The sequence below is a fragment of the Lepisosteus oculatus genome, chromosome 4 (assembly GCF_040954835.1).
Source record: "Lepisosteus oculatus isolate fLepOcu1 chromosome 4, fLepOcu1.hap2, whole genome shotgun sequence".
Taxonomy (NCBI): Eukaryota; Metazoa; Chordata; class Actinopteri; order Semionotiformes; family Lepisosteidae; genus Lepisosteus; species Lepisosteus oculatus.
This window is the reverse complement of record NC_090699.1, coordinates 49,041,286-49,064,790: the sequence shown is the minus strand read 5'-3', so window position 1 is coordinate 49,064,790 and position 23,505 is coordinate 49,041,286. Positions and strand designations below refer to the sequence as shown.

Genomic DNA, 23,505 nt, shown 5'->3' with positions numbered 1-23,505 from the left:
GGTCTGAGATCCAATTTCTAGAATCTATGTCATTATGACGTGTGTAGCTGAAATCCCTGTGTTGTAGAGAACTTGGGCGCTTATAGTTGCCAAAATGTAGCGCTACTGATTTTCCTTGCTTAATTTATCTTCCATATGGCACTGAAATGCATATGAAATTCCAAAAAGCTGTGTGATTGGATAAGATATACTTACTCCACAGTTCTATAGATCTTATTATTACTGTATTAAGTTGCTGTAAGTTATTTGGAATGTTCCCTACTACAGAATGATAGTTCTGTCATCACTGTACTAGATGTAAATCTAATTATTACAATAATGGTACTTTCTAGTTAATCTTGACTAAGGAATAAATTGCCTTTCCTTCATTCCTTATTTAGTGCAATGCTTGATTTCTCTTTTATACATTTGAAGATACCATTTTTTGTATTATACCTGTAATACCTTGTATGTATAGTTGAGTTGGTTTATGCCTTGAAAATCACATTTGTTAAGATTTAAGTGTTAAGTACTTTTGATTTTTCAGTTTGTGATTTTTAATTAAAAGGGTTGTGACTAGAATTTTTATTAAGTTAAAAGAACTTGTGATTTATCTCCTCATTTCCACAGTCCTGTAGAATTGGAAGTCTGCTGACTTTGCATTTGAGCACAGACAGCTTGTTTTCATTACAGAGGTTACAAATGTTTTAGCACAAGGCATAGACAGATGGCATTTGAACTTAGGTTGCATATGTAGTGCAGCAGCATTGTATTTGCCTTATTAAATGTCATATTTAATTAAACCCCAGCACAGCAATTTGTATTTATTCCAAGAAAATGTGCTGCTGATTTCTATGAAAGGATAAAAATTGTTTCTTTGACGCATTAGGAACAGTGTCATAAATCACATTGAATGGGTAAGGAAAACTGAGCTCTTAAAATTGGACCACCAACTGTAGCTTGCTTCCCCTGGAAAAGAGAGGAACAGTAATTAGGTGCTATTATTTTTTATGTAGCAAATGTAAATCCTTTAAGTCAAGTCTGCTGAAGTCAAGGTTAACAGACTCCTTATGAGTCGGTAAAGGGGACATTCCTCAATGGTGTGCTGCATTCTCTTTATCCACAGGTACATATAGGGCTGTAGGCTGGCTGCACCTGGCCTTGGCTTATCCTGAAACTGCTTAACAATGACAACCCTTTCCATTTAAGTTCAAAAACCATTTATCTCTGAACCCCTGTACTTTCCAATACCTGATTCAGGGGGTGTGTGCAGAACAATTCTGTATAGGGAGGTTGCTCCATATATGGTGCCATGATGGGGAGGCAAGCAGCATGTGGGTTGAACATATCAGCATAGAGTGACAGGTGAAGTGCAATACATATTTTTTTTCCCACAGTGAGTCATTGCCAGTCAGCGGATGTGTAGAGTGGTAATGTTTGTCCGAATAGGTGTACAGTAAAGGGCTGTTGAGAGAAGAGTTCTTATGAAGATATGTGTAGGTGTCCATAAGAGATGTGTGAGGTGGTCTTGGCCAGACAGGTGATATATGATATGATATGCTGAGGTCTGCAGGGTAGTGGCAGCAGAGCTCTCCATAGAATCGTTGATCTTAGCTAGGGGTTTGTTTCTAATCCTTTGCTGCCCTTTTCTTCAGAAGTTCCCTGAAGGTCAAGGCCCCACCTAGAGTTGACCTTAGATATGTTGGGGCAGGACCTTGCCTTAGTCTCTGACCCTTCATGTAAATCTCTGACATGCTAGATCTTCATGGGCACTGGCATTTGGAGGATGAAATTCACTGGAGACTGTTTCGGCAGGCCTTCGTTTGAACCACCATGTACTACAGTACTGTTGTCAATTTTATCAAGACTTCATTCAAGGTCTGGTACATCAATGCCATCAGTGACATTGATCTAAACTTACTTGATATGATATGGTTTGTGGTACAGTGCCGAAGCCAGGACTAAATAGTTTTTCTTCATGGTGTTTTACAAGTCCATAAAAACAAACATTAAACAAACATTATTTTCCTCCAATTTGTGCCAGAGTGTTGGAGGGTGATGAAATGCTAGGATACAATTTTTTTGTAAATGTTAAATAATGAAGCTAATGTCCACTTTAAGCTAAAGCACTATATTTCACTCTGTCTTAAGAAATCAAGAAAACACTTTGTTGTGGAACTAAATGCCACTGTTTCATTTATCTTGGGACCTCCACAGTATAGTGCTGTCTGCCTGCTTTACCAAACTGAAGGGTCCCTGTGAGCACAGGTCATGCTCCTTTGAAGGGAATTCTCAAGTGGGTGTATAATAGATGGAAGATGTAAAAGTTAAAAATAAGCAATTTGTGCAGTTAAAACATCATATTTTGAAGGTAACCTTTCTTTTTAACTGATGCTCGAAAGGTATCCGTTGTTGTGTAATTAACAAAAACCGACAGCACACTTAGCGCATTGAATTGGAGCTATTACCACAGTTGTTTTTAAAAAAAACGGATTGGAAGCATGCTTCAGAAGGAGGCCAGCATTCCATAGCGTGTCTTAGACAGCGCAGTCTGTCTTCCTTTTTGTTTTTTCAGAAAACTATTTTCTGTATAGGTGGTGAAATTCTACTACTGAACTCTTGTGTGTTTTGGTCCTTACAGAAACCAGCCTGGTTGGAGAGTAAGGGTTTCTCTTCTAGAGATATGACCTGCAAAGTATAGTGCTCAAACATATTGCAATGCACAGACAATAGGGAGATCCGTTGGTAGCTGGCTGGCAGTGTGAGCTGTTCTCCAGGTTTGGGTATGGCAGTGACTGTTTGGTATTTTTCATTTCTTTGGACGCGGGTCTGAGCAAATTATTCATGTGTAGTACTGTGCAAGTTGGTAATGAGCACACAGAAACCAAGTTGTTCCAGGGATTCTGATGTGGCACTGCTACATTGCAAATCGTCTCCAATTCCATACACTTGTAGGTGTAGCTAATGTTGTCTTACTGATGATTATTTTGTTATTTTACCGATATACCTTCACTGCACGGAGCAGGTGGCTGGTTTCTTGGTTTGGAGTAGCAAAAGGGTGGTTTGGTAGAGATGGTTTTTAAATAGCTCCACAGCAACAAATTAAGCTTAAAATGTCAGAGTGAGCGAAATTTGGCTCTGGAGTTTTATCCTCCCTTTTAGCGTACTTCAGCCTTTTCACTGAAAATTCTTCCACAGTTTACACATCAGCGGGTCTTCCTGTCTGCACAATGCTGATGCAGACGGTTTAAGAAAGCTACACCTTCCTATTGTCTATTCATGCAACCTGGAACTATGTAGAATCAATATGTAGTGTCATAAAGTGACCCACCTTGATATAGTGAAGAGACCACTTGACAGTGCTTCAGTTGGTGACCTAAAATCAGCTCACTTCACTGAATCTTTTCTTAGTTTTTGCTATATTGCAAAACTGAGATATTTGATTTACAGTAGTTTCATAAACTTTTAATGCCTAGAGACAAGAGCCAGACTGAGTAATGTGTAGGCAATGGTACAGAACCTCCTTCCAGAATATGTACTGTAGGTTATCAAATATTGTTTCTGTTTCCTGAAAGCAATAAATAAAAAGCAGTGTAAGATTGTGCAGAGCATTGAAGAACCCTTTGCTGCTTTGTGTAATGTCACAGCATATTATTTCAAAATACATGCACTATCATGATAATTAAATGCTACATTCCAGTTTTATGCTTGTTACACAGTGTACATTTTTAAATAACCTTTAATGTAATTTCTACAACATATCAGAAATGGATTATGGAGGTTGTTACATCAAGGGTGAAGCTGACAGTTCTATCAATTATAAATTGATTGTAGATATTCAATTTTTATTGATTGCATATTATATTTTTTACTGTGATCTGGGTTGCAGCATTTTTGGGATAATAGCTAGAATATAAATCTAGTAGCCAGCTAGACACTGACCTGTCGCATGACGAATGGAAAGTAATATTTACTTTATAGACTGTAAACTTTGAAGTTCAGTTATTTGAAAGGTTTTCTGCATTGATTTGCATTTGTAAGTATTCTAACCTTTGTAGTGCAAAACTAAATTAACTGAATTTCAGATTAATGAGCTACCAGTCTTCACAATTAGAAATTGAGTCTCTTGGGAATGAAATGTATCATTTTCAGCTGACATATGTTGTGCTTTCAAAAGAAAGTACCTGTTTCAGCATGTGCTTATGAAAGTACTCTTATGTTTTAAAATGTGAAAGCAAATCATTTAGAAGTTTTAGAAGAGTTGCTAGTTTTGTAACTTATCTTGTACTTGTTCTTTTTATCATTTGTTTACTTTAGCAATGAAGTTTTGAGAAGCATGATTGAAACCAAGATCCTTTTAACACAGCAGGGATTCCCATATAGACATGTGTTTTTTTTTTGCTTTGTTTATTCTTTCCAACAATTAAAATGTTTGTTTTATTTATTTTTTGGATTTAAAAAAAATAAATTATGAAAATATGTTAACCCATAAAGCCATCCATGAATGGATTAAAGACTTAGATGATCATTTTGTTTGTAACTCCCCATGTATTATGCCTGTTTTCATTATTTCACAATATTGTACTTTCAATGTATAAATATTCTGCAATTCCAAAAGAGGAGAAAGCATTACATGCAGTGTTCTCTTGCATTATTTGCTTGTCAGTATTTAAACAAAATGGTTGTGCCACAAGCTGAGCATTGATTTACCGCTGAGATGATCGCTAGTGAACACTTTATACAAACACATTTAAATGCAGATCCAAATCCTTCCAGTCCCGTCGGATAAAGACTTGTTAGCTGTACTACAAAACATCCCACCTTTTAATATCCTTCTGAAATTGTTAGCATGTGCTGTTAAGTGGAGGTTTTACATTTTAGAGAATTTGTACTGTAAAATCTTAAGGGGAAAAACTATGCAAATACTGATGGTGTAGAATGAGTGTCAGGTAATGATTTGTACATTGAGTTTTCTGGCATTACTTTGCACCTTTTGTACCTTTCTGTAAATAATGTTTTGAAATTAAGGCTTCAATTCTCCACTTATCACACTGAAACATCATTTTCAATGCATGAAACCCTGCTGGAAAATGCAGCTTTGCTTCAATCCTGATTTAATAGGAAATTCAATTCTATCGTGCATCTGCACACAAATAGTTTTTACTTTTGAATTTTTACTCTCCGAGACCTTGGAATTCCTTAGAGAGAAGTGAAGACAGCTGCTGTTCTTGGGAAGATGATAAAAATGATAAGAACCAAAGTAGTCTGGTTGTCTTTTTTTGATAAACCACAGCAGACCGCTAAATCCCTCTGGATAGTCACTATTGATTAAACAGGTGTTGCGGGCTGGATGGCTATTAAATTAGTGAAGACGGAAGGAAAATACAATCAAATAGTTCTGTCTATGGATTTATTGTTGTGGAGACAAAATGTGGATTTTGTTTTAGGGGAAAAGTAATGTTTAAATCAAAGTACTTTGAATAACTTAAAATCAGGATATGTACAGGTTCATCCTCTTTATTTACATTCTTCATTCAGCCCAAGTAACATTATTGTAAAGTGAATGACCGTTTTATTGCAGATATAATTCAGAATCCTATATTCAAGTAGTTTTAAATATTGTTTCCCTTGTCCTCACAGCTGGTTTGTCTGAAGTGGCCATCGGAGGATTTCCAGCTCATTTGTGGGAGCTGAAACCATTGAACCATAAACAGCACAGCCAGGAAGATAGGAGACTACTATAGAGAAAAAAACCTAATCACCCAAGTATGAGGCAAATCCCCAGTTGCACACTTGCTGTCTGCCCTTGATGGTGCAGCTCATTGGAAAGCACTCTGTCCATTGTGCTCAATCTGACAGCTCGCTTACCGACTGCTCATGGATGCAGCGGCCCACTGGGGAGAGAAATGTCACAGCATTACTATTTAATTTAAGCACAAGTTGATTAGGGCGACATCTTTAGTTCAGGGATGATGCCATTTTGCTCTAGTCAGGTTGATGCCTTTGATTGTATATGTTATATTATACAGCCAAGCTTCATGTGCTTCATTTTGCTTTACAATTACAACTGGTAGGGGATGCAGGGGGGTGGTACTAATAAAGAAGTCTTCGTAAAAAGACTTCCTTTAGAGTAGATTGAAAGAACGGCCTTAGCACAGCATTACAGAGGAAGCACTAATGTGCTGGAGGTGCTTTGTGAGAGTTGCCTGGAATTCACATAGACATTGATTTCCGCAAGTGGTGTGAAGTCTTTTACACAACTCAATCCACTGTTTGTGTTTAATGCGCTGCACTGTTGAAATAGCCTGTCCCTGAAAGTTAATGAATGCAGTAAATTATCATAGGATTAAAGGCCTTTGGATCCGAATTTAATTGTTAACCTCTGTCCTTGTGAAGAGATTATAAGAACAGTTTGCCTACATGTAGTTTAATTAGGATTTGTAGAAAAAAAAGCACTTTCTGTTGTTTTCATATATAATATATGCTGTACTGACAGTATTAGGTTTAAAAAAGGTCACTGTGAATATTAAAAAAATCAAGGATTATAAGGGTATAAGACAATGGGTTTTCCTTGGACACATTTAGTTGCAAACTCGCACTACCATTATTTTCTCTTTTGCTTCTAAAGCATGAACTAATTTCAGAAACTGAAATTTCTAGTACTTTAAAAGCCTTAGGAAATGTGCGAATAGGTCAAATTTCCACATGACAAGAACTTCATGCAAATTGCTGATACATAATTCCTTTGGTATACTTTAAGAATATGTAACGGGTGTGGTTGTGAGAGCCCCAAAGTGCACACTTTTCAGAACAAAAGCTTTTCTGTTTCCAGCCTACAGATCTTCCTTTGTTTTGTGATTCAATGCACAGGAGAGAAATGGTTGGCTACTTGCTTTTTAAGGTAGCTGCATCTGAGCGTCTGATATAGGACATCTGCTAGTGTGGAATTGGAATTTTATTTTGTGCCTTTGGTCCCGTGTGGCAAATGTTAATTTAGCAACAGTATTTTATCTTCTGCATGCTGTGGGACTGAGCAGCTTGAGCAAAGGCTTCAATAGGAGGGAGAGCCCCAGTTGGAGATATAAATTCAGTCATGAGGAACTATGGGAAGAGCTGACACTGCCTTCATGAAGTTTACACATTACTGTGAGGGAGGTTATTGCCTTTTTACATCCTACTGATACTTAACAGTCCATGTGCTTGAGAATATCCTTCTCTTCCTGTCGAAGAAAATGCATAGGTCTCCTCTTGTTAGCTTTTATATATTGCACTTATTTTTTTATATATTGCAATTATTGGACTTATTGGTGATTTTTTTACATATTTGTACAAATGTTTTTTCCTGAAAACCATATTTAGATTCTTATTCAACAGGTGAGTTTAAGAAGAAGCATCAACCAGAAATAATGCACATTTGATAACATTTTCTTGAATGTTAGGATTTTTCAGGATGAAAGCAGCAAAAAAAACCTGCTAGTGTGTTACTTGAATGAGGCTAGAAAATGCCATCATAAATCCTTCATATACACTACACAATATAACAACCATAATAGTTGTTCAAAGGACAGTACAGGCTCATAGTTATTTGCAATGGTTCATAATGAGACAAAGTGACATAATTCTAGCAGAAAGCTAAGAGTAGGCCTCCAGGTAGAATGATTTAAGATGGAAATGATAGAAGATGCCATTAAGGATTTAAGAGCTGGCAAGGAGTGTTTGCAGTCTTGGTATTTGTAAGGGAAATTTTAGTTCTCTATATTATTCATGTTCTGTATTGTTTGTAAAGAACTCATCGCAGTTATTCTAGCTTTACTTATTATTCTAGTGCATTCCTAAAACTATGGTTACTCCAGATTTGTGATTCATTTGAATATTTCAATTCTTGAAGATTTTGGGCTTTGTGCTTTACATAATTTAGGATTTTAAAATATTGAACTTTGAGTTTTATTAGTAGTGATAAGATGGTTTACAAAAATATTTTTGATAATTACCATCTGCTTTATGCAGTATATCATTGTTGTACTAGTACAGTCTCCCAGTAACCCAGAGAACAGGTTTTATAAATTAAAATGTTCACTATATAAAGTAGAATGCTGAAACTGAGAAAAGCAACTGCATTTGCCATCTCATTGGAATTTTGAGGACAAAATTATAGTGTTTTTCTTTGTGAAGGTTTTGCTCCAATGCACAGTTGTTTACAGTAAACTGTCTTCTTTATAACATAACCTCCCTTTGCCTTCTGACTTGGTGCCTGTCCCAGGCTTTGTGGAGTAGAGAGAGAACTAGCTTATTATGTAATATTAACCCGCATTTTCTTATGAATATTTTGAGATTTCATACCCTGTAAAAGAGTCAAGCATCATAAGTTTTGGCAACCCTGTGCTTCGTGCACCAAGTAACAGTGAAGATAAAATTTTGATTGAAATGGTACAATTTTCAATTTATATTATACAGGATTTATGTTGTGATATCACCTACCCCTACAGTATGTACAAATTCTTAATCTTCTGTTCGTCCTTTGTAAATTCCAGCAAGGGTCAACTTGGAGGAAGAACAATATCTTCAAATGGAAGTAGTTTTATTTGATCAGTACATTCGATTCTTATTACCAAGGTATGTGGCTGTTTTAGGGAGGAAGTAACTATGTTGTGGCTTTTGGTTACGTAACTGGAAAGAGATCAATACTGAAGAGAGCAGCAGGGCTTCAGGCCAGCCTGCTGCCTATCAATAGATGCAATATCCGCTGATTGATTGTGTCAGAGGATGATGTGTCCAGTGGGAGAACAAAACTGAGATTCTCTGTATAGAGAAAGCCTAACTTGAAAAGAAACCATTTAGCTACTATGGCTAGGCTTCTGTCTGTCCACGACACTTGAATGATCCCATATGGGTGTGTGGCTTTGACAATAGCACAGCAATTTTGGAAGAATTCCTTTTCAATTTTTATGGTCCAACTGTTTGACTTGCCTTTGTTCATGAATTTTTAAAGAAATAGGTTTTTAATGAGGACAGAAAGTGTCTTTCATTTTCCTCAGTGGACATGTGTTTTTTTTATTTTGGATTTGCCGCACTTACTGTAGCTGCAGTTGTTTTATTGAATAACAGTCTTGAATTGGTGAAAATGCCAAAGATTTACAATTTCACTTAGAACCCCATTTTTACACCAAAATATTTTAAACATTTTTTATTCAGTTGCACAGTTATATGTGAAAGGTTAAATGCCAGCAAAATCCCATAGAAATTAAACAAATTGAAATTGTTCTGGTAACAAATATATTCAGATCCATAAGTACTTGGTGAAAGCAACTTTAGCAATAGTTACAGCTGTAAGCCTGTTTGAATAGGTTTTTATCAGTTTAATTGTATTTGAGCTATTTCTTGCAAAAAATCCAATTGTGACAATTTTGTTGAGCGTTGTTGATAGACTGAAATAGTCAAGTCTCTCCATACATCTTCTATGGGATTCAAGTCAGGTCTTTTACTGGGCCAACAAGGGCATTTAGTTTTTTAGTAAGACCACTCTAATATGGCCTTGTGCTTGAAGTTCCATTCATTTTTAATCCAGGTTTATATTCCTTGGAGTCTCAAGCACATTTTCCTCTACGACTTTAATAAAATTTGTGCCTCTTTTTCCCCTTAATTTCTGACAATCTTCACAGTTCCTGCTGATGAGAAGCAACCCCATAATATGATGCTGTCACCTCTATGCTTGATGTTCCAGGTTTGGGGTTTATGTCAAATGTAGAACTTTGCATTTAGACCAGAAGGTTACATTTTTCTTTCATTTGAGCTCAATATTCTACCAGATGTCGGTAGTGCATCTTAAACTTTTTATAGCGCAACTATGTAAGGACCAGGATATTGTAAGTGTATGCAGAATTAATGTTTTGCAGAGTTCCACTTCAGAAATGGGAGTCAAAATTGCTGTTGGTTTCACAGTGGTTTTTCTTGCTCATTTCTTGTGTACCTGGCCACACAGTTTGGAAGACTGGCCTGATCTGGGTTTTATGACACATTCTACTTCTCAATGATGATCACCGACTTCGAAACTTTATTGTAACCTGTGCTTCTGTGCCAATTTATTCCTTACTTTGTCATCATGGTTGGTTTCTTAATACTATGTGAGTTGTGGCTTGAAATCCAATATGAAACCAAAGAAACTTACGTATGGATGACTCTTAAGTCAAACTTGATTTACATTGATTATATATGGACAGAGACCATTACATTAATTTTGTAACCTTTAAAACGTTTCTGCACCTGAAATGATTTACCTTTGCAATTGAAAAGAGAATAAATACCTATGCAACTCAGAATTGACTATGAAAAACCTCACTTTTTTACATACTATCAGCATTTTTTAGCTGATCCGGTTTAAGATAAATTGTATATTCTAAGTCTAATGTCCCGTTTAAAGGTTTCACAGTTGCAAGCACAAATGTGGACATGTTGCAGGGGAATAAAAACATGCAATGTATTGTATATTCTTTTCCCTTTAGCCTGTTCACAATCTTATCCTTCCTTAAGTTAGTCCCAGACCAGTTCAAAACTTTGTCCCACCCACCAATCACAAATTGTAAACCCAGGGCTTGATGGTACTTTTTTGTTTCCTAAAGACCTCTTCCTTTGCTATGAAATCTAGCATCAAGGCGTGGGTTGTTAGTTTGCTGTTAGTGGGAGTGGGTCAGGGGTTTGATTTTGCCTGGACTTCAGTCTGTGAGTACTGTAGAATCACAAAGCTTATTAAAGGGTTATGGGCATAGACTCTTCAGAGTTTAGTTTTTTACTGTCTTTAGAGAAGACAGGAATATCTGGACATTGGATTCACTTTTGGGAGCAGAGTCTGAATAAGTGTTTTAATATTTAACCACAAGAAAAAAAAACAGCCTCTTTATAAGAACATCCTGTAGACACTGTTATATTAAGAATATATAGAAGAAAGTTCTTTATTCATGTATTTTATACTAAACAGACTTGTTGATATGTAACAGTGACAAGCCTTGCTTCTTTCTCATTGAAACATGAACAGTTCTGGTTGTTTCTCCTAACAAATACCATAGTGCGATCTACTTCTTTTTTGCGTTTGCCTCACCCATGCATATGGATGTTTCATGCTTCGTGGGATGCATGTTATGAATGCATTCAGAGAGTGTAAGGGTAAATGTCCCGACTCTTTCATTCATCTGCTGTAACTGCATTCATCCCATGTAAAAATGTTTTCTCCACCAAACCCTAAACCACAGCAACACAGAGGGAATGATCTGTAAACTTGAGTCAAACAGCAGAAGTAAAGGCGTCTCATCTTTCACTTTCTGTGTTGCAGGGAAGACATTCACTTCAGTGTGAAAAAGCTAAAAAGAGGTTGCTGTCTGACAAATGTCAGTAAGCAATTTAGATAGACAATCTGAATCATTCACATCAAGATAAAATTTGCATTTTTTTATTATGAATATGGTAGAAATAACTGGTAAGAATTACGAATGGATATATATGAGTAGTTCATATATGCATGCTTTTATTTTTGTAAATCTCAACCTTAGTTATATTTTGATTATTTTTTTATGCTTTAGTGTCAAATTATTTGTGCTTATGCATACATGTAGACTTAAAAGCTGCAGGTGACTGTTCTTACCCGTGAGGAGTTAAACATTTGCACTAACTAGCAGTCTGCTGGACAGGTCGCTGCATAAGTCATTAATGCTGGATGAAGTCTTAACCTATCTGGTTTTTGCCTTTTCTGCTGCTGCAGAGAGAGACATTTCTGCATCAACAAAGTGCCAGGATCATAAGGCAGTGCTGGAGCAAGAGATAATTAATTTTTTAAGCCTTTTTTGCTGTTTTTTACTTTAAGTTTTTTAAAAGACTAATTTATCATTTGTGCATCCAGGACATTGCGTTATTTGCTACATTGATTTAACACACCCACACCCTCATTCTCTGACATCTATAGAGACGCACTGAATACCGCAGGCCCTGCCAATAGCTTCGGGCTCGTTCAGTGTTTGATGCCTTGGCTCAGGGTCAAGTGTGGTCTCGGTAGGCTATAGTGTTCCAATCTGAAGCAGGAAACCTATTCCAGTAACAGATCCACAAACTGACATTCATATTCTGACTCGTCCCTGCGTAAAATCATGTATTTGTTAAATGCGCTTTTTCAGATCGTAATACTGTAGATCCCACAGACAGTATACTTCTGCAACGCTGGCACATCTTGAGTTTCCAAGATTTAAATGTTGCTCATACTTTATTGACTGTCTAGACAAAGCTTACAGTTGTGGCATTTCCCTCTCAATTTTGCAGTGAAACAGATAAGATGACAGATATATAAGATTTTGTCTTCCTTTCCTCACTTAATTGGTGTGGAAGCAACAATTTCCTTGCCAGCCGTCAGTGTAATGGCTTTTGAATTTGAGAAGAAAAGGAATGCATAGAAGGAGACATGCTATATAAGATGTCAATGCTTATTTTCAGCACAACACAGAAGTTTAGGAGAAGTGGTATTAACAGTAAAGAAATAATCTTTTTTATTGTTCTACAGTATATTTCTCTTTACCTTTTTCCTAACTAGGAAAGAAAAAATAATAATTTGCTCTTAGTAGTTAACTTTGAGATTAGAGTGTTAGCTGTGGGCTATACACTTTTAAGATGGCACCCCAAATTTATTTTCTTCTAAGAATTCATAATCCATAATACCCATTGCACTAAACTGAAGTGTGCCCCAGTTTGTTTTTTTTGTAAAGCAAGAGGGGAAACTATTTTCCAGGAATAATTTATCCCATATCATCCTTATTAATATTAAAAACTGGCAACACTTACAAAACCAAATTCCTAACTTTTGGCTCCACTGGAGCTTACACTTCAGTTTGACAAGTGATTGATTAATCCTATTATTCATTTAGTAGGATGAAATTAGTTAACCTTTTTGTATGCGAAGATGTAGGAGGTATTTTTATATATGTATATAATTATACACTTTGTTTTACATGGATATTTCTGTATTATGCAGATATTGGTATCTAATTGTTTTTGAGTTATGCAGATTTTTCTTAAGTCATTTTACATTCTTATTAATCATATTACTTATTGTTCTTAGAAGGAAATTGATCATTGAAGGAGGAAGCAGCATTGATCGGATATAAATATGATATCTGATATGAAACTTTTTTAATGTTTTGGTTAAGATGACAGAAAAATGTCTCCTTTGTCAACAACTTTATTGCAATTGCAAACTTTGTTCCAAATTTCAATTTGAGAAATTACACTAGATCAAATTTATGGCAAGAAATCCTCTTTATCTTGCCCACTTGTGACTTGCAAAGTATGTGCTGTCAGCAGATGGTTTCATATAGCAATTACTGTACAATGTGTGGTACAAAATTTTATGAGTTTTCTCTGCTCTCCCAAAACCAAGGTCTCTATTTTTTTTCTTTTGGCAAATTTGCTTTTATCATGTCTGTATGGTCTATTAAGATACAGATGTTGGTTATGATCAAATGTCTACTCAATGAGAAATTACTTCCTGGGAGAAAAATTGAGAAATAAGTCAAAATGAGTTTCTTTTAGATAAAGCCATATGTACAAATTTCAATCATCATTAAACTTTAGTGATTTTTCCATCATAAATGGTTCTGTCATGGACCTATAGATATTTCATGTAAAAATATACATTTATCTAGGTTCAGATGTGTTTTTGCATTATCTAGTACTGATTTGTTTTCCTTATGTAACAAATACCAACTGATCACTTGCATTTATTGTGTTGAAACCAGATTTATGTATTAATTAATGTGGAACTGGCTGTATCAAAAGGGATGAAGTGAATGCAGTTGAAATTGCTCACCTAACAGGTTTTTACAGTAACTGTATATTGCTATAGTGTACAGGTGTGTAACATATAGGTGGTAAATGCATCTGTTATTAAGAGGGGTTTTATGATGGTAAGAAGACTTCAGGGGCTCAGATAAACTTCCTTTCTCTTCCTTGGTACAAAGCTCCTGCAATTGTTCAGCTTCATTTTTCCTCACAGCTCTAGAGCACCAGAGCCTTGTGATACTAATCTGAGTCTGGCTGGTGGGCTGTGATTGGGTAATAGCCGATGAGTCACTCCAATAAACTAGGGGTTAGGTGGGTGTCATTTTCATGCACTGCAAGCTGCCTGCACAGTTTTCCACTAGTGACCTAACCTGAAAGCATTCCTACAGCACACAGAGCTTGGTTAGACTGGTAAAAAGTGTTCCTGATTGCTTGGCAAACAGCACCAGCAGAGCAGACGAGACAGCTTCTCCACTTCATGCAGTGTGCACCCACCTGAGTGTTATTTTGATCTTTTTTATTACAAGATAGATTTGTTTTCAGTTGAGAAGACCTTGAAAGTGCATTCTTCAGGAATCCCTCTGCAAATGATCATTTTGTCAGTATAATTTTCTTTACAATCCGAAAGCATTCCATCCGCAGAGAGTTAAAGGTGAGTACCTTGTATTATGAAGGCTTTTTTGCATTGTATATGGCTAGTATGTAGTTTTGTAGCTCAATCTGTATTTTTCTTTCTAATACATGGAGTTCTCTCGACTAGTGCTACCATCAGGCTCGTTGCTGTAACCTGACAGTTTGTTAAATTACTTCAGCCATGATGATCTCGTATAGCTGCATTATTAATGCCTCTTTGGAAATGATAATAATAGGCTTACAGACTTTGAAAACAAATGGATTTTATTAGTGCTGGAATGTATGAGGATGGTACTGGTGAAAGTTTTAATTTCTTGCAGAGCCACAGAGGCTGCATAGTTACATCTGTCAGTTGGAGGAGAGGGTGGGGATGTTAGGATTACAGTGAGAATGCAGCAGGATTTCTGTGTGGGTGATTTAAACTCGTTCTCATTTTTTTCCCTTCAGTAAACGGTCCACAATGGGGAAACTGTGCATATGGGAGTGTGTGACTTATCTTTAGCTCTTGAAAAAGGAGCAGCCAGTGTCATTTCAGCTGTCGTGATTTAAATGAGCCGACAAGATATAAACCACAAACCATCTGAGCAGCTGTGCAGCATACCTTTTTATTTTATTTTTAACTCTGCTGTTGTTGGTCTTCATCAGGGTTGGTCTTTGTTTCTGTATTCAGGTTTCTTTAATCTTCACATTGAAACTGCATTACCCTGTATCCCCCATCTTTATTTATTGATTGATTTTGTTCATTCATTTATTATAGCAGGGGAAGGCAGCCAGCCTATTTAAATTGATCAAGGGGTACTGATGTTGCTTTTTTCATTGAAGAAAATAAATATTTTGGCATTATTATTTTGAGTTATTGTATTTTTGCCTTTGTGCCAGCACCGCAGAATAACATGCAGTTGCTCACCAGGAAAAGATCTGCACTGAGTTTGAGCAAAACAGCACTAGTAGTTTATCATTACTTATTTAAATACTTCTGTCAGAGCTTGAGTTATGTGTTAGAATCAAAAATTATGATGAGGGCAGGGAGGGGCTGGGTGGGGAAGTGGCCATAATACAGGCTAAAAAGATGAAAAGATTTAATACCAGTGTGGACCTTTAATATTTAGAAAATTATTTTTTGTAATGAGGTCTTCTATAGAACCTGGAGCAATGAATGTGTCCATAGATTTCTGCACGAGTGGGTGGTCTCAGCGGAATGCGTTCTTCATGATGGTGTAAAAGTAGAGCAAAAAAATATGCTTTGTGGATCGATTCTGACTCTTGTTCTCACCATAAACCCAACCCAGATTTGATTTTCCTGTTATCACTTACTAATACAAAATCTCACAAATTACTAACTGCCTGACTGTGATTTATTTTTTAAATGTAGCATCCATCCATTCATTTTCAATAACCTCTTAGTCCAATATAGGATGGCGGTGAGCTGGAACCCAGCAGACAATGAGTACAAGGCAGGATACACCCTGGACAGTTACATGTATAAAGCATAACTCAGTTCAAATGTGTATGTGCTTTGGCTTTTTCTTAAACGTCCCTATATTGTGAGCCAGTGTAGATCACCTCAGGGGATCTATTTTTTATATGAGAAATTGCCAAGGAATATAAAATAGCTTTTCTACATGGGAGGATATTTCCTCTTCCAAATGCTATGCACATCATAAACAGTTTGCTTCCAGCAACCCCCTTTTGATATTAAAGAAGCTTAAAAAAGCTAAATTTCAGGGCCAAATAAAATCCTCACACTTTAGAAGTGGCTGGGTAAATTTCATGGGAGTTGCAAACTGCGTCATTATTGGAGTGTTGCAATATGTGTCCTGTTGACACCCCCCCACCCTTCCTAAAGAGAAACCTCTCTATTGTGGGTCCATAGAAAGAAATACAAATCTATAGCTATCTCACAGTATTGACAAGTCCTGCTCCTGATAAGCCACAAGGAATGCAGGGATAGCTTTAAGGACCTGTCTGGCTAAGACAAGTGTCTCCTGCTCTCTGGCTTCCCTTCCCCCATCCCACTGGGAGACAAATAGGCCACCCTGTCAACACCATCCTCCAACCCTGCATGTCCAGCAAATATTGTGTGATCTGAGACCGCACTGATTTGACCTTGTAGCTTTAGATGCAGGCCTTTTAAAAAAAGAGATGCTCATTGTTTAAATTGCACAGTATTTTTGGGAAGGGTTTCTCCTACTTTTTACAACGTGTCAGTTGCTTGTTTCCCTAAATTATTCTGTGTCTGATCAATCCTCATTTGCCTAATTAAGCTAAGAAGGGGAAGTTCAGAAGTGCCATGTAGGTAATGCAGATAGATGTATTCCTGTAATTTTGTTTCCTAACACGGCTGAGGTTCTAAAAGGCACTGCAGAGGCAGAAACGCAATTCAGTGCATTTCTGTTATCACTGCAGAACAAGAAAGATTACATGTGAAGTAGTCTAAATATTGTACTGCTGAAACCATGCCAGCTCTATCATGCATGTAGGTATGGTATGGTCTTTCGTGTTTTGACACGAATCATTAAATTGATGCAAACACATGCATTCCCACTGCTGCTGTAGTGGCCTCTCAGATATATTAAAAAAACAAGCTTCCTTTTTTGGAAACAACCCTCTTCCCCCTTGCCATGTTATCTATCTCAAGACTTCTATTTTCTGAAAACAGTTTTAATGTGCGTGAAGAGTTTTTTCTCTCCTCCTGACCTTCTATAAAATTGCCTTTTTTTCTGTTTCACCCAAAGGAAGACCTCAAATGTTGCTTTGCCTTTGCAGAATAACAGTCTTAATTACATCATTTATTCACAACATATGAAGGTCTTTTATTTCAGTCCAAAAATATTAATGTTGCTCTTTTGAAACTGACCTTTGGGACCTAGTCTTTCCATGAACTAACAGGCTTTTTTTTTTAAAAAAAGGAGGGTGGGGGGAAGGGTAAAACTCATATCTTTCCCATTTTACATTTTATGCTGACAACAATGGAAATTAAAATGCAAGCCCCTTCGTTCGTTTCTCAGCAGCATGTACTTATTTCAGCCCTGTGTGATTCATTTTTGTTCCAAATAGCAGAGTACAGTACTCATCCAAGTCTTATCTTCTTGCTATGTATATTTAATTAGCTGCAGGATAAGTTTTTCTTTAGATATCACTTTATCATTATCTTGTTAAAAAGAATAGTTTTAAAAGAATATCTCGGAGTACTGCTACCTAATTTATAACAAAAAAAATCAATAACAATCATACTTCGTCCTAAAGGTGTCTTAGAAAATCCTTTTAGGAAGAACTCTAATCTCTGTTTTTCACCTAATTAAAAGGAGAGCAGCCCCATTAGATTCTGGCAGCAGGCTGCGTTAATTGGGTTTAAATTCTCCCTTTGTTGCCATTTGTTGATTAGGTTGGATTGTTTGTTGAGAGGACAGTTTACGGGGAATGAAAGAGCAGATGTTTTCGTCCTGTGACTCGTGCATTGGAGGAAAAAAAATATTTTTATTTCCGCTAGAACTAATTTGTTTTCTGTACTGTACAGTTTTTCTTTGCACTGAATGAATGAGTGAATGAATGACTTTTGAAACCAAGTTGATATTTGTGTATGTTTTTTAAGCTAAATTATCAAGTAACCTATTAAATCAGTCCATGTAAATAGAAACTGTTTCCTGGGATTTATTAATGATCCTATTAAAACCTATAAATGTTTATTCTAGAAAACAGTACTTTAACATTTACTTTCTCCATCAAATGTTATTAAATGTACCGGAGAGTTTTTAGCACAGTGTCTACAAATATAAAGTAGGGCTGAGCTCAATTCACAATGCAATTAACCATAGGTAATCAAGGGAAACTTTCTGCTAGTAGAGGGCTTAGGTTTTCTGAAGAATTTGCAAACACCAAAGCAATAAAATAACTGGCATCTAAGGTGTCAGTTTTAGCAAGGTCATATGGGCTCCTGTGGGATCCTACACTTCCACTGTAATGGAGCATCAGTGTCCAGCTGAGCAGCCATGCCTTGGGTTTCATTTCAAATGACCCCTGGAGGCAATGGGGATTCCCAGCAGTGAAAGCCGCAGCTGACTGCAGGCCTCACCATGTGCAGATTGCATGGTGCCGCGAGCACTGGGACACTTGAGGTAACAAAATCACGCAGCCGTGAATGTGAAGTCATTACCCTGTGATGATTATTCCTTTTAATTTTACTTTCCATGCCTATTCACGGATCAGGTGAGACTAGGAAAGGCCGTCTGCTACCGGTCTTGGTACAAGTGAAAAGACGCAGAAGTGCCTCCTCCTTTTTTTAAAAATGAAAAAAAAAAGAACTCCTGGGCCAATCCTTCATTCAGCTTTCAAGCTTTAATGAAGTCAGCTCAGTGAACTCAGCATAAACAGTGAAATACAACCCTCAGAGCACAAGTAGAAATGTAGTGCATGTAAATCTGCAAACAGGAGGCACTTCTTTACCCAAAGAGTTGTGGGAGTGTGGAACAAGCTACCCATCCACTTTATTGAAGCTGATACCCTGACTTCTTTCAACAAATGGCTGGATGGGATCCTTTGTTTAGTTAGTCATTACCAAATAGGCTAGATGAGACACATAGCCTCTCGTTTGTAACCTTTCTCATGTTCTAGCTGCTTGTGGAAACAAGACACTGAGGGCTGGCACAGCATGTTTTAGAGTTCTGCCTTGTTGCTAAATGGATGCACGAGTGTAACAAAGGATGTATTTTGGCTCAAACAGTCTTTGCCAGCACCTGCCACCTCTGAGATATAAATCTGCAAGACGTCGTGGCCAGCATTGTTTTGTATACTAGAAGATCTCAACTATCAGGACAATCTTAATTAAATGTTGTAATATGGAGGAAACAAGACTCTTCTTGCAGAGTTCATCATTAAACTGATGATTTTAGAAAAAGTACACAAAGAATATTTTCCACAAAGCAAAATAAATCAAACTAGACTATAATTATGTCTTTCTCCCTTCCATAGCCACATTTTGTGATGTTTGACATTCTCTCTGAAGCCGTCTCAGATGTCTGAGCAGTATTTTTAAGATCAAGTCCTTACCCATGCCAGTGCCAATAGAGTCTGGGGGAATCAGAAAAGCAGAACGTCTGAATGTCACAACAGGGTTATTGAAAGGAAAAAGACGATGAGAGCACTGCAGTGATGAAAGAGAAGGCTGAAATCGTGGTGCACAGGGAACAGAAAAACAAAATAAAATAGACCTTCATTTAGTGGCTTTGCCTTCACATTTTGGCTGCAGTCCTCATCAAGGTGTGATGATGTGCATTAACACTGGTCACCACAAACAGGGCTGCTGTGTGAATTCCTTACTGAAGTGCAAATCATCCTTGTTAAAGTTTTGTGGTCCTGAGCTGTGGATGATTAAGTGGCCTGTCTGAAATGCATTATCATGAAAATGAAGTACTTCCCCAAAAGTGTCTCAGATGGTATGCAGTAATACTGACATGAGACTGCTGTCTGATGGAAAATTTCATTTCTGCAATGCTTTGCATTGATGTTAAGGATGCAGAAATCCCATGGGGCTTTCTAAATCTGTTTTCTTTTACATGTTTATTGTAATGTTTGCGTTATTCTCTCTTGCCTAGCAAGTCAAGCAGGTGTGTTTTTTTTTACTCTCCTGATGATTCTTGGAAGATGAAACAAACTAAAGTGTTACTGAACGCAAGTACTTAATAATGCTGCATGTATAATAATGCTGCATGTGTACCAAAGGCATTTTCACAGGCAAAGTGGATGCATACCACTAGACTGAACATCCATATCAACACTAGCCAGCTCAATTAGCTGAAAGCTAGATAGAATATTCACTTTAAACAGGATTACAGCTTAGCACTATTGATGGAAAAAAATGGCTTTTCATCTGTACCCATCTGTGTATCTATTCATACAGCCATCCAACCATGGCACAGTTATGATGCCCTGACACACTCACCATCTTTGTGCTGCTCGGGTAGACAGGTGATCGCTGAAACAGACAGGCTGCCGTCTGACTTGGAGATCCCTTAACATCCTCAGCAGGAGGTATGATTCTGAGCATCAGCTGTGTTCGTCCAGCTCAAGATATACAAGATACCAAACGGAATCAAGAACATCACAGCTCTGTCATGGCCTGGGTGATCTCTGAATACAGATGTTCCCAGTGAATACTGGCTTAATTCGTCTAGTGGTAATTACTGTAACTTTGAAGTCGACTGGCACTAGTTAGTGTTTTTTCTGTAACCTTGCAGGCTAAGTCGCACAAAGTTTGAGCTTGAGATGGCACAAAATGACACATTTTGCTCTTGTCGGCCATCTTTTGCTGATCAGGTTAGAATCCTGAAATGTAAAACAAATTTGTTATTGAAAACGCACAAATCTTTTTGTGCAAACAGGCACATTTCTCCTTCATTATGGAATTAGATTTTGTTCCCTTCTCTTTCTATTGGCTCCATTTCAATGGAGAAATCAACTGAATTCTGTTGAATTCATAAATGGCACCCAATACTGGAACTGTCATATTTTCACAATTGACCTATTCATTGTCTTTTTTAAAAGTAAAGAGGAATCTTTAAAAGAATCCCACAACAGTGAAACCCCTGTTTTAAGTAATTAGGCATAATTCAATTGTGGTTAACTTTTCATGCTTCTGTGGATATAAGCCTCATATTGTATAACAGAATACAGATATAAGCAAGTCTGGACATTTTATTGTTATAGTGTTAATGGATCTGCTGTAAGATCTGTTTCATAATGCATTGCTACAGACTATACTTTATGCCCAGGAAACAGGAGTTGTTGATAATTGTTATCCTGCAAACTAAAATCGAAATCATCTTTTTAAATATGCAATTTTTCTTTAAGATAGTCATTGCAAAACTGGTAAAACATGACTAGTTGTTACCCAAGATGCTGTTCCAACCATCTTTGAAGTCACTCTGCAAAACGTATCAACTTTTCTATTTTTTTGCCTTTTTGTGCAATTAATAAATGTGATTAAGTAAAATCACTTTCAGCCATTTGACCTATTATTTTGGGGTTTTATTTTGCACGTGCAAATCAGGATTTCTACAAATGTTTAGCTTCGTCAACCACAGCAAGGTCTTTGTATGTCTAGCAGAGCTAGTGTTTCTGTTGCTAATTATAAACTGTGTCTTTCAAACAGTGTGTACATGGTACATCCCTAATGGCCTTGTAGGAAGCCGCGGCTGTCTGTCAAACAGGCGAGCTCCCTGCTGAAAGAAAAACAGAGGCACACATGTGGCCCGAAAATTCTCGAAGGTTCTCCTTCCCTGCAAGATAAACTGCACCCCTGCCCTAATATGCATTTAAAGTCGTTCCTGCAGTCTTGTCATCGAAAATGTAGTCTTTTTCTCTAGTAAGATGAGATGTCACCTTTAACTATCTGAAAGTGTCCTGCCTCCACAGTTTTTTTTTTCCTCAGTTTATTTTTAGTAAGACAGTCATCATCCAGGCCATATAAAACCTTCAGAAAATCCTTGAAGTAAAGATTTTCTTCTGCAGCAGCTCCATATGTTTCTGTGAGGCAAACGTAAAAAAAAAGTGTACCTTAAAATTTTGCAATATTAAAGAGAATGCTCCTTAATTATATGACTACATATAGTTATAGTTGTAGATATCATATACAACTACATAATATATAAGGAACAAGTAATAGGTTTATTCCATGATGAACAGAAAAGAAAGAAAATCCAACGTTTCGGCCATGGAGCCTTCTTCAGGCTTCACCCTCACACCTGAAGAAGGCTCCACAGTCAAAACGTTGTGTTTTCTTTCTTTTCTTTTCTGCATGGAATAAAACCTATTACTTGTTCCTTTGCAGCCTATGCATGCTGACGCAGCTACCCACCTGAACTACTTCAACCTACATAATTTATAATCGGTTATATACAACAGTTAATATACAGCTATATTAACTATAGCCATTAACTAGATATAGTTATATATAGAGAGAGAGTAAAAAAGTGTTTAGAAATACATTTTGAACTGCTTATTTTTTTCGACAATGTACCTACCTCATCTGGAATTGACGGTAGTATAAGACTTCATCTAGTTGTATATTCTCTACATGTTCACGTGTGTTTTCACAGAGTGCTTCAGTTTCCTCCCATAGTGCAAAAAACTGGTCCAGCTGTGAATGTGTGTGTCCTCTGTGATGGACTGGCATCCCATCCTGGTTGTATCCTACCAGGCTGTATAATAGGCTGTGGCTCTCCCTTCATGCTGTATTGGATAAAGCAGTTAGAAAATGGATGGATGGATAAGACTTCACTGGTACAACTCGTCCGACTACACCTTGAGAAATGGGGCTTGCAGACATATTTCTCACACATGCGGCTGTTCAAGCCTTCAATCTTTGAAATATTGCAAGCTCTGCAGTGCCTTAAAACTGATTGGAGAGCCATTTGATTATTGACAGAGGTTACTGAAGGCAAATTGCAGAAGTTGCAATGTCAGTGAAAGCTGCGAGGGCCCAATGCGGATGGTGGACAATGCCCACTGTACCTGGCAGTACTGTGACAATTGTGCACTGTAGTTTGGAGAGTCCTGGCAACAGCTAGCACATGACCCAGTCTTGAACTGGTGACATCTGAGCCGCAGGGCTCATTCTGCACTCTAAATAAGCACCTTTACTGGTTGAGCCCACGGGAAACCTAATTTTATTTTTAACTACAACATTTTATTTCATATATACTTTAAAATGATTGATGCGGTACTTTAGCTGCTACCAATTTAAAAACTTTAACCACCCATGTGGCCTGGCACAGATTATGTGACCTACATTTAGACACATATTTCATTAGAGTTAGGCTTGTATGTTCAACTGAATTTCAGATGTATTTAGCAAAGCCAGGTTTAATTTGGCTTTGGCTTGCACCTGAAAAATATGAAGGTTCACTTTTGTAATGTTTTTGTGTAGCCTATATTTGGAGATTACAGCTCTTAATTTCAAATGAAACAAACCTAGGTCCTGTCCAAGAGAGAGATGGTTGCAGTTAACTAGAAAGAGACTAACTGAGAGAGGAGCAGTTATACTCCTTGCTTGTGTGTTGTCATTTTGTATTAGCAGTGCCTTTC

At 37.1% G+C, this 23,505-nt stretch overlaps 1 protein-coding gene across 3 annotated transcripts in view; it reads left to right on the top strand.

Annotated features, from left to right (window-relative positions):
• Window positions 1–23,505, top strand: part of prickle2b (prickle homolog 2b) — a 90,340-nt gene that overhangs the window by 34,092 nt on the left and 32,743 nt on the right. The window contains exon 1 of one of the 3 annotated variants that reach the window (XM_015347274.2): window positions 14,134–14,443. The exons of the other annotated variants lie outside the window; for them this stretch is intronic. The gene's annotated coding sequence lies outside the window, so the exon portion shown is untranslated. Of the gene's footprint in view, window positions 1–14,133; window positions 14,444–23,505 lie in introns of those variants that run through there. 3 annotated transcript variants of the gene reach the window in all.